This window comes from Pteropus vampyrus, unplaced genomic scaffold (genome assembly GCF_000151845.1).
Source record: "Pteropus vampyrus isolate Shadow unplaced genomic scaffold, Pvam_2.0 Scaffold10, whole genome shotgun sequence".
Lineage (NCBI taxonomy): Eukaryota > Metazoa > Chordata > Mammalia > Chiroptera > Pteropodidae > Pteropus > Pteropus vampyrus.
In genome coordinates, this window is record NW_011888791.1 from 12,409,582 (window position 1) to 12,418,791 (window position 9,210).

General features: G+C 33.1%; 2 pseudogenes; both read right to left on the reverse strand.

The window, feature by feature from the left end:
• Window positions 1-3,272: 3,272 nt before the first annotated feature.
• On the reverse strand, window positions 3,273-3,391 carry LOC111731063 (annotated as a pseudogene).
• Window positions 3,392-4,875: 1,484 nt separating this feature from the next.
• LOC111730357 lies at window positions 4,876-5,553 on the reverse strand (annotated as a pseudogene).
• Window positions 5,554-9,210: the final 3,657 nt, after the last annotated feature.

The following is a 9,210-nucleotide window of genomic DNA, read 5'->3' on the forward strand; positions in this document are numbered from 1 at the left end:
AAAATGTCAGTGATCTTTTAAAGAGATTTAAAAATGGGTAAAGTATGTTTTTGTTTATTCACATGTTTACCATTTAGTACTCTTTATTTTTTTGCATAGAGTGAAATTTTCCTCTGGTATAATTTTCCTTCTGCTTAAAGACATGTCTTTAACTGTTGGTTTGTTTTTGCAGTACAGGTGCTAGGGATAAATTCAACTTTTATTTTTCTGAAAAAGGCTTTATTTATCTTTCTTTTTGTTAGATTTTTTTTTTTTTTCTGGCTGAAGAATTCTAGGAGACAATTTTTTTCCTTTTAGTAGTATAATGTCTCTCCATTGTCTTCTGGTTTGAATAGTTTTTGATAAGTATGCCGTCATTTCAATCCTTGCTCCTTTATATATAATGTGTCTTTTTTCCTCCTGACTGTTTTTATGATCTTATCAATGGTTGTTTTGCAATTTAATTTTGGTATGCCTTGTCATTGTTTTCTTTATATTTCTTTTGATTGGCATTCATTGAACTTGGATCTATGGATATGAGGCAGGACAGGGCAAATTTCGCCTGAGTGGGCCTGCACCGAGAGGGTTCTTTTAGCACAAGAAAGAATTCAAATGCAGCCAAAGTTAGAGTCAAAAGGAAAGTTTATTAGAGAAGGGGAAAAGCAAAGACAAGAGAAAACCAAGACAAGAAGCCAAGACAAGAAAAAAAGCCCTGAGGGTGGGGGAATCCAGTTTATATATTGTTCTTAGTTTCTGTGAATTATAGCTTAAAAACATTACTCATTTTCCTTTGATATGAACATACAGTGAGAAAGGATAAGCGTATGTAGTGTGAAAAGGTAAGAATATGTAGTGTGAAAGGCCTGCTGGCAATTGGCAATTCTTAGCCTTTGATCCATAGGTTCCCCCTAATTTTAACCATAGGGAGTGAATGATTTTATTTTGTGTTCTGTGGGACTCAAAGACTGTTTTCCCTTCACAGTATGAGAAAAATGGTTTGTTAACGATCCCAGCAGAAATCTTCCTTTGTTCTGCAGGTTTCCTGTAGATTGGCTGCAGGGCTGGTCAGCTTATTGCAGTCTCTGAATATAGCTTGATTTAACATTTTAGTTCTCTTGCCTCCTACCTACATCAGATTTGTATATTATTTCATAAAATTTCAAAGAGACCATTATTTATTTAAACAGTTTTTTTCTGTTCACTGTCTCTCTTCTCTTGTACAACTACATATGTTAGAATGCCTGATATTGTTCCACAGATTTTTTTGTTTTTTTCTTTTATGTTCATTTTAGTTTCTATGACTATGTCCTCAGATCTGCTGATCTTTCTTTTCTTTTGCAGTACCTAATATGATGTTGATTTCATCTAGTGTATTTTAAATTTTAAATATATTTTTTATCTCTGAAAGTTTGGTCTGGGTCTTTTTCTTCCCCATATCTTCCATTTTTCTCCTTGGCATGCCTATATTTTTTCTCCCTTCTTGAAATATGAAGCATTTTTAACATCCTGGTCCACTAGTTCTTTTGTTTCTGTTACTGAGTTTGTTACTATTGATTGATATTTCATCTTGTTATATATTATAGTTTCCTGCTTTTTGCAGTCCTGGCAATTTTTTATTGGATGCCAGACATTGTAAATTGTACATTTCTGGTGCTAGATTTAGTTTTTCTTTTAATACTATTGGATTTTATTTTGTGTTCGGTAAATAACTTTGTATCAGTTGGAATGTTCTGAGGTCTGCTTTTAATTTTGTTAGGCCTTTAATATAAAGCTAATGTAGCACTATTACTAGGCAATACACTTTTGCAGATTTTACTTGATGCTTTATTTATTACAAGATCTTTCCACTCTGGCTGGTAGGAACACAAACTATTTCCAGCCTTGTGTGATCAGGAAATTGTTCTGGCCACTCCCTTCCAGGGGCTATTCTCTACCGAACGGTTATCTCAGCTACAGACACAAAAGGACCCTTCTGCAGATTTCTAGAGCTCTCTTTTTGTGCAACTCCCGCCTCTCCTATATTTTGCCCTACAAATTCTAGCTGTCTTGATCTTCCTGTGCTCTCATTTCTATCTTCTCAGTTGAGCAAGACTGCCCAGCTATGTTGTAACTCCCCACTCCTATCCCCCTCAATATAGCTTGGTAACCGCCTCCCAGGATATCAACTTTAGCAATAATGGGGCTCATCTTGCTTGTTTCTCTTCTTTCATGGATCACGGTCCTGTCTTGCTGTTACTCTGAAAATTGTTATTTTACTTATTTTCTTTGATTTTCTAGTTGTTTATGGTCAGACGTTGTTTATGGTAAATCTGATATGTTACTCCATCTTGGCTACTAACAACATCTATATTTCTTCAGAAATATATGATTTCTGATAAATCGTGTTGATTAGAGAATATACTCTATTACTTAAGTCTTTTGTAATTGTCGAGGCTTGTTTTAGAGCCTTTATAGTTTTTGTCTATGATTTATCAATTATAATTATCAAAAAGGTATTTTATGAGTCACAGTATGATTATAAATTTGTTTATTTCTCCTTATCATCCTGTAACATTTTGCTTTTTATACTTAGAGTTTATAGTCTTAGAGTTATTCAAATTATGTTATTAGTTTATATTGAATTTAATATTGCTCTATCTTTTTGGTGGATCAAAACTTCCAAACTATAAGTGACCACCTTTATGACTAGTAATGCTTTTTGCCCTTAAAGCCTATTTTGTCTGGTATTAATATAACATTTTTATTCTCATAACATTTTTTTATTCTGTCACTTTCAAACTCGTGCTGTATGGTTTAAATAATTGTTTTATATATCACATGTCATATATATGATATATAAATGTGTGTGTATATATATGTGTGATCTGGTACTTTTTATCTTTTTACCTTTTAATTGAAACACTTAGCTCATTTATATTCAATATAATTACTGATGTATTAATTTTAAATCTAATTCTTATTTGCTTTCTATTTGTTTTATTTGTTCTGTGTTCCTTTTTTCCTTTTTTGACTTTTATTTTTAATGCGAATTATTTCATTATAAAATTTTATGTAAAATAAAAATATAATTGCAAAGTATATCGATTAAAGTAAATTTTTTTCTTATTTATTTATTTAATTTATTTTTAAAATTAAGTTTATTGGGGTAACATTGACTAATACAATTATATAATTTTCAAGTGTACATTATAATTTGATATCTATATATTCTATTGTGTTTACCACCCAAAGTCCAGTTTCTAAAGTAAATTTATTCATTTTTATTTTATATTTTTATTATTTATTATTATTTATGCCTACAGCACCTGGTCTTCCTAGGTGGTCTCCCATCCAAGTACTAACCAGGCCCGACCCTGCTTAGCTTCCAAAATCAGACGAGATCAGGCTCGTTCAGGGTGGCATGGCCGTATACCATGGACTGTGGCTCCACTGGGGCATGAACCCAGGACCTTCTGCATGTAAAGCAGACGTGCTGACCGCTACACTATGGAATCATGTCCTCTAAAGTAAATTTAAATAGAGCCAAACAAGATATTAATGTTGGCAAGTTAACCATTTACTTTTGCATATGAAAAAGTAAAAAATTTTTTTCACATTTTATGAATTTATTCATATTTCAGATCTATGTTGCTTGAGTTGTCACTAACTTATTTTTAGACTTAAAATAATTTTCATTAAACTTATGTAGGCTATGAAATATTAAATATTTTTTAAAGAATCGTAAATGCAAACAGATTCTAAAACTTAAGAATTTTCAAATAATCACAACTGATTAATGAAATATTTTCCATATTTAACAAATCTAAAAATCTAGACTTAAAATCTATCTGGAAATGACTAGCCAAACACTAAGTGCCTTAAATAAAATCTAGTTTCTAAGAAGGTATATAAAGCATAAATAATAGTTGAAATAATAGGTTTTCCTGCACAAATGAATTTTGTCAATTACTTTTAAAAACAAGGAAGGTGCAATTCCTCAGATTCTTCTTATTCAATGCTAGAACTTAAAAGGACTTTTTAACACCCTCGAGGGCAAAAATATTCTTATTTTTAGGATTTTATTTTATGAATTTACAAAAATTTATATTCTAAAAGCTTCTAGAGAGGAGTTTCTAATATTAGTACATTTTAAAATTCAAATGTAAATAATTATATCTGGAGATCACTACTAACTTAAAAGAGAGTAATAGTTTATGGGAAATTCCCAAAAGAACTCAGGCTTTAGCTTTTATCAATAAACTCTTAAAATCATTGTTCTGAAGAAAAACTTACACTGCTAGACTACTGTATTCATTTTCCTTGCTCATTTAATATGAGGTTTTATAGTCATTCAGTGGTGAATCATTTTTATTTGGACGACATTTTCTAAACATATATAGATGCCAGGCAAGGGATTAAATATCTGTTTATATCTAAATAATTTCAAACTGTGAATTAGAGTTTTATTTAACTTGACAAAGTTAACTGTTGGCAATGTATACATCGTTTTTCTAAAATTGTGTTCAAATTTCATACATCCAGCTCTTAATAAAAGTGACTTCAATTTGACCTTCATGCACTAAAACTATAATCAAACCCCAAATCTCACTTTGATAAATAATCATTCTATGAAAATAGTGACTCACAAATTGGCTATTTCTTCTCCATTTCTGTAAAAAAAAAATTAGTAATAAAACATAAAAAATATATATAATATATAGAAAGATTTTCTTTAAAAATTACTGCCTTAGAAGTGCACAAAGATTATTTTGTTTTGGAATTATTTCTTCTAAGAAACTAGCTATATTATAAATAATCATGTAAATTTTTTATATTGTTTCTTATCAAAATTTTCTGTGATTCATCTATTACAGTTTTAGCTGATAACCTGGAAGACAGAAAGAATAAGCATTTTTATTACTCAATTATTTTTAGTTTCTTCTACTTTGCTTTCAGAACAAGAGGCAGTGAAATTTTAAAGGCTATCACACATATAGTGGAAATAAAGCTAAACTGCAGAATGTTGATGCACACAAAAACAAACATACAAATTTTAAGATTTTGATGACAGAAGCAAGTAGTCCTGTAGTCAGTATAAACTGGTGGTGATAGATTAATTGAGATCTTTGATTGTGATCACAAAGAAAAACTCAGAATAAATAATGCAAGTAGAAAACATCTGAGGCACCTACAGAAGTTTGTTCCTCTGTAATTTTATAAACATAGTGGAAGATGCTTCAGAGTCTAAATCTTTGATTCATTTGCTGGTTATCTTTAACTTCCTTGATTCTTTTATGAATGTAACAAAGCACTTTGGTGAGGAATCCTGCCACCAGACTTTATGTTGCCTCTTTATGTCACGCTTTGCCATTAAATCTTTAATCTCTTCAGGAATAACCTAATTTGCTGCTATGACTAGCTCATATTTTTCATCTTTACTTTATGAGGAATTAAAATCAGAAGGAGCATCTCCAGGGTCTCATAAGGAGTCTCCATATCTGCTATGCTTTTCCAGGATATAAGAAATGACTATCTTGAATATGATGTGCTTATCATAGCAAGTTTGTTGAAATGATTTATGAATAATTGAGGCATTCCTCATATCATCATCTGGTGTTAAATAAAAAAACAGAATCTTTGAATGTTTGCTTTTCCCAGCAAATTGATTTAGTATCAACTGTGATAGCTAGAGACTATGGAGGCCCCAGATACTTAATAGAGGAACTGTGGTCAGGCAACCATCCTTAAGTCCTGTGAACTCACAACTTCTGGCCTTCTTGACTTTCAGTTGATTTTTAAATCATTTTTTCCTGCTGTTTTTTAGTTGGCAGTGTTGTGCTCTTTCCCTCTTCTTTAGTGTTCATTCTAGAAGTTCCAAATGAGCCATTGACTTACCAATGTCTAATATTAATGGATAATTTTACTCTCCTTTTGGTTAATACAAGGAGCTTAGAACACTTGACCCCATTTACATCCTATTATTATTTCTTATGAGTCGGTGTTTGCTGAGATTTACTCACACGTTTTCAACTTTCTTTACTTTTTATTCATTTTTGTAGTTTTTGGCTCCTAATCTTCTACAGCAACCATTTTCCTTTTCTCTGGAAACCTCTACAAATTCCTTTAGTTGCAGGTCTCCTAATGGTGAAGCCTTTCAATTATTTTATTCATCTGAAAATGTATTTATTTTTGCTGGTGACAAATTCTAGATTAGCAGTTTCTTTCTGACTTCTATTGTTGCTGTTGAGAATTTACCTGTCAGTCTACTGTTATTTCTTTAAAGACAAGTAACTGACTACATTAAATTGTTTCTTTGGTTTTATCCAGTTTTACTATGGTATTTAGATGTGGATTTCCTTTTACTTTGCTTGGGATTTATTGGGATTCCTAAATCTGATATTTTTCATCAACTTTGGAAAATTCTGAACCCAAATTGTCACAAACATTGCTTGTGTTCGTTCTCTCTTTTCTTCATCTAGAGTCAGAACTTAGAATTTCTCATGGAATTCTCTGTCCTACATTCTCTTCCACGTTTTTCATCTTTTTGCTGCTTGTATACTACAGTTTAGAGAGTGTTTTCTGACCTATTTTCAGTTCACTGTTTCTTCAAGTGTCCAATGTGTTATTGAATTCTCATTGAATTCTTAATTTTGTTAATGAATTTTTCAGTTCTCAAATTTCAATTTGTTTCTTTTTGAAATTTGTCAAGTCACTTTTTATGGTCATCAGTTCCCTACTGAAATTTTTATCGCTTACTTTCTTCTTGGAAGTGGTAAGCATGGTTTTACTGTGTCTGATAATGCTCATGACTATTTTGATTATTTTTTTACCACTGCTGGTTCTTGCTCATGGTATCTTTTCAAGCTTTGGTGTGTGTTGGACATCATGTTTGAAAAAGTATTTGTCAGAATAATTTGCGGCATAGCTGATATTCTCTTTCTCCACAGAGGGGTGCTCACATTCTAGGGTGTCCTTACTACAAGCTCACAGCCTGCGATTTTTATGGGCTACTGAGATTTTAAAAAGAAGAGGGGCCGCAGTCTGGGCAAAGGTTGTGTTAAGGGTGGAAAATTTTCAAGTGAGCCAATTAGCTAAGTCAGCTACAGGGAAGAAATATCTTTAGATACCAGAAGTTGTCCTACTTGCTTGTGTGTGGTTTAGGAAGTGTATTGTATAAGATATGAAGATGGCCAATGTCTGCTTCTGTAATCCATTTACTTGTTAATTAAGGGTGTTGTTCCGTGCAAACAGCCAACTTCCACGTCTGTAATCTGCTTGCTTGTTCAGGAGACCACCAGGATATGGTCTTAAGCTTTATCAGCTACCTCCTCTGAAAGCTCGGGGCTGATCTCCTCTAGCCCTGCTTGGTAGAGAGTCAGTCGCCGGCCGGCTAATAAAGGCTCATAATTAATTTCAATTGGCTCCGTGGGTCTCAGAATCGCTCGCGCCATAACAGTTGGTTTATTTTTCTTTTGCCACTACTCTCAGGGAGTAGCCCTTTGGGGGTCCCAGTCCTTGTATGGATTGGGCCTTGAACTGTGACTTTTCCCCTTAGTTATAAGAGGTTAACAAAATCACAAATCAGCTACCTCTTCCAGATCAGCAAATGCTCATAGGGCAAATCTTTCTCGAGTCTTGGATTTCTGTCCTATAATACTTCGGTATCTTGATATATCTTTGATGCTTTAAAAATATTTTAAATAATGTACATATATTTTTTATCAAGCTCTTGTATATTTATTCGCGAGTGTGGTTTAATTTGGTTAAATTACTTAGTCTTTCATTAAACAAAGCAGAAATCTCTCCATGCCTTCCATTCCATTTTCTCCGCTTTTCTTTTTCTCTTTCTTTCTTACTTTCACTTTTAAAATATTGCGGAAGCACTTTTTTTTTTTTTAAAAGAGTACAAGCAAGGTAAACCTTTAGAGTTCTTACATGTCGTTCTTTTGCTTTCATATTTATTAGTACTTTGATTGTGTATAGAATTGTTGATATAAAGTGATTTTACCTGAGAATTCTGAAGGCATGATTTTATTATTTTCAGTGTTTATTGTTGCTGATGAAAAGACTACCACTGTTATCTTTTTGATTCCATTATATGTATGTCTCTTATTTCCTAGTAAAATTAGCACCAGAAAAGTCCACTTAATATAAATCTATTTAAATTGGATTGCTTTGGGATACTGCTTTCCGATAAAAAGTATAGCATGATGTGACATCTTCCGAGTTCATATTTCACTTGCCAGCACACTCATAAAGATAGTAATTTCTGCAAAAATATTTCAAGACTTCTCCTCAAGTTGATGCTTTGCATACTATAGGATCCTGGGATTGGGTAGACACTTTGATGAAGTGGCAGTAGACCTGTGTCCCATTCTAGGCTGAGGAAACAGCTAGCTAACACGGACATTCATTTTGAGGTAGCAGAGTCCCTTTAGGCAGGGAAGACAGTGGTTCCAGGAGCACAGGGTTTTTATAAATCAGGAGGTGCTCACTTTAGAGAAGTCTACCGATAGGTACCAGGGTCCTCACTCCAGCTTAAAAGTAGAACAGGTCCTTGTCTTTGGAAGGAGAATAGTCCTGGATGAGCTTACTCCTTAATGAGCCAGGTTAACAAGGTAAGGGACTGGGCAAAAAGAATGATGTGGAAGCTCAATGACCAGACTGGGACACAAGGAGTGACTTGCTTTTGAGATTGGGAAGGTGAGAATTCTTAATTCCTCATGGAGAGGTAGAGGATGATGTCAGATACTTAGGCTTATTTAAAGTTGGGTTTCCTGCTGCTCTCTGGCTAACTTTTAGTCTTCTGCCCATTTTCTGGACTAAGACAACTGATGTATGTGAGCTTCAAATGACAGAGCCATAATTTCTTGGAGTGACTTTTTAATAACCATTATTTTTATAGTTTTTAAAAATAATTTTAAGTGAAGACTCTGAGGACTGTTTACTCAAGTTCACAAAGCATTTCTAGGAGTAGAGTCAGAATTAGAAGACAAAATCATTTTTCCTAATGGAAAATATTAGAAAATGATCATATAGAGACAATTTCTGCTGTGCGACATGCTTCTTAACTGTAATGAGCCTACTTCTTTATGTTTCTGAAACAAGGTTAAATGAGACTCTGTCTTGATTTCGACTATGGCCTCAAAGGCTGAAAACAAAACAATATTTGCTGAACATGTCCCTATTCCAAAATGAGATGACAGACCACCTATGTTAGATATGTCAGGGACATGGTCACCTAGGGTATAA